Source organism: Penaeus vannamei, chromosome 26 (genome assembly GCF_042767895.1).
Source record: "Penaeus vannamei isolate JL-2024 chromosome 26, ASM4276789v1, whole genome shotgun sequence".
Lineage (NCBI taxonomy): Eukaryota > Metazoa > Arthropoda > Malacostraca > Decapoda > Penaeidae > Penaeus > Penaeus vannamei.
Window position 1 is genome coordinate 17,598,344 of NC_091574.1, and position 2,933 is coordinate 17,601,276.

At 40.2% G+C, this 2,933-nt stretch overlaps 1 protein-coding gene across 1 annotated transcript in view; it reads right to left on the bottom strand.

The window, feature by feature from the left end:
- Positions 1-2,866: 2,866 nt before the first annotated feature.
- LOC113817891 (uncharacterized) overlaps positions 2,867-2,933 on the bottom strand; it is a 4,239-nt gene continuing 4,172 nt past the window's right edge. Inside the window, exon 6 of the mRNA XM_027370004.2 lies at positions 2,867-2,933. This exon is cut by the window's right edge and continues 1,283 nt beyond it. The gene's annotated coding sequence lies outside the window, so the exon portion shown is untranslated.

The following is a 2,933-nucleotide window of genomic DNA, read 5'->3' on the forward strand; positions in this document are numbered from 1 at the left end:
AAACCTGGCAGCGGCATGGTCAGTGTGGGTGGCTATATCTATTACTGGCCGGGCCGAAGCGATGGTAACCATCTTCAGGGAGTGGCTATAGCCTGCTCTAGCAGATTTCAACCCTCTGTAGTAGAGATGTAAATGCCAAGATCTTTTGAATTCATAGAGATTTACTAATTTTGAGGAATCAAATAAACAAATCGAACCATTAACAAAAAAAAAAAAAAAAAAAAAAAAATCACATAAAAATAAATATGATTATACATACAACAAACAATAACATACATATAACAATAACATTTTTCATCAATAGGATATATAAAAAAATACACCTCCCTTTCCAAATTATGGTCCACGACATAATGTTCATAATGTCCACAAGGTCCACATTGTGTTTGTCCAGTCTCGTGTGGTCCAAAGAATCGTCGTAGAGTGGCCACGTGGACTAACTCTTCAGTCGTAACAATGATAAATAAATATGAAGCCTCTGTGCCTGGCCCTTGGCACCTGTAGGTTCATCACCCTCTGTTAAAGAATGTAACACTTAGGCCGAGTACATGGATAATGACAAATTAAAATAAAACTAAAAAAAAAAAAAATAAATAAATAAAAAAAATAGGACGGGGAAAAACACCTCACCTCAATGCGATGCTCGGGTCGAGTGAGGTCCCCCCCGTACCCACAACCCGAAACCAAGTCTCCGAGCGAGCCCGGATTCGACCTCCGAATTCGAACGAAGCATTTCACTCGCCACGTATTCAGGCGAGCGAAACAAATTAAGAAAATAAACAAAATAGCCGAATTTCTTCACAAGAGGTTACTCCTGTTTATCACCGTATAATGGTGTTGACTCTGAAGCTTGCTTTTGGCATCATGTCTTATTGCTGCAGATGCAGATTGGATGTTTTATACCAATCTGCATCTGTGTCGGGCAGCTGTCCTCGGCGAGATATTCGTATTTTTCTGGGTGACTCCTATGTGGTGACTGGCTGCGATCGAGCTAGCTATAAGATGTTCGTTGGTCCCCATAGTTCGGTAACTGGTGCCAGCTGCGAGAATAGCCTCCTTTTCCGGGACACCGCAAGGCAATTTTTGGTCGCTTCGCAGTGCTCAACACTGACTGACCCTGTACTTCTGTGGGACACCTTCAAGTGCGTTCGAAACGCTCGATGCATCTCAAGAATCGAGTGGTGAATGTCCAAAATGCACGATCTGGTTGCACTGGAGATGGCAGTGCGGGCGAAGATTAAAGATGTAAGTGTAGGAGACAAGGTCAGCGGGTAGGCCTGGCAAAGGGCCTGGAGAGGTGGCCCCAAGGAGGCAGTGTCCGAGCGGGACCATGACTCGGTTAGAGGACGTGACCTCGAATGCATCTTACCACTCTCAGACTCTCTCTCTCTCTCTATATATATATATACATACATATATATATATACATATATGCATACATACATATAGCCTCTGGGCTAATACAGTAAGAACGTGTCGACCTCTCATCCGTGGGGTCGGCGGTTCCCGTTCTACCCAGATGCGGGAAGTTGCAATTGTCGCTTGAAAGTTACTGTTGTGGCTGGGAACCGGGATGGGGAAGGAATAAGCCTGTCGATTCCGTACCAGCCATTTTGGAATACCCAAGAGCCGAGGAGAGAGACTGAAATGGACGCAGCTGAGGGCTTGTCGTAGATAACAGCCGCTGCATTGAGAAAAGCAGGTGTGTCATGTGAACTAAACAGTTTTTGTTAAAGGTCTGTGTTATTCTTTTGATACATATGTCGCATTGTACAAGTATATTCCCTAGTCCAGTCAATATTCAGGTGTAGGTTCTTATATATATATATATATATATATATATATATATATATATATATATATATATATATATATATATATATATATATATATATATATATATATATATATTTTTTTTTTTTTTTTTTTTTTTTTTTTTTTTTTTTTTTTTTTTTCTTTTCTTTTCTTTATGGGGGTGAGTTCATTTTTGTAGAAGTTGCTTCATAGAGTTCCCGTAGCCCTCTGGCAAATACCAACTGAGGTAAAACCATATTAATTTTTATTTTTGAGAGCAAATTTGTGTTGTCTTGGTATTCATAGTCATTTCTTCTTATGATTTCATTTACCAATCTGTAAATGAAGTTTGATATAATCAGGACTTTTTTTCTTGAGCTGACCAAAATGAGTTCTTGTTTACTACATTAACAAGGAAAACCACATAGTCCTTTAGCTGAGGGGTTTCTATAGAAAACCCTCAGCGAAAAAAGGGCCCCTAAGTTAAGTTTCATTTCTGGTTAGGGAGCCATGTGACTCACCATAACAGCGATGTTAGACATTCTGAAACATGGCGCTAAGTGAGAAAATCGCCATGATGTACGGAATCAGTGACTTCAAAAAGAGCTGTTAGGTTTGAAAATATGTTCAACTTGCAGAGCTAGCTCCAGTTTAGTTTCCCCTACCCTCAAATTTATCGGTCTTTTTGAAGTCGTTGATTTCATACATCATGGCGATTTTCTCAGTGCCATGTTTCAGAATGTCTAGCTTCGCTGTTACAGTGAGTCATATGGCCCGCTAACCAAAAATGAAGGTTCACTTACGGGCCCTTTTATGCACACAGAAACCCCTCCGCTCCTGTACTAATAGCCACTCCACGTCCTTCCTTGTCTACCACACTTAGCTACCAATAAAATCAATTATTTGTGTGGTTCCTTGGGACGCCCCTAGAATTAAGGCCAGAGTGGTGGCGGTGATTGCCACATGAAATGAAATTAGTATGTAAAGACATCAATACCAAATTTAAGCTGATGTCATACTTCATACTCTTCTTCGTATGAAGTGAAGACTGGAGGAAAATCAAACATAAAGATATTGCTTTATAAGGTATCCCTTACTTTATTATGGCACATGCAGTAAAACAAAACAATGGGAATGGG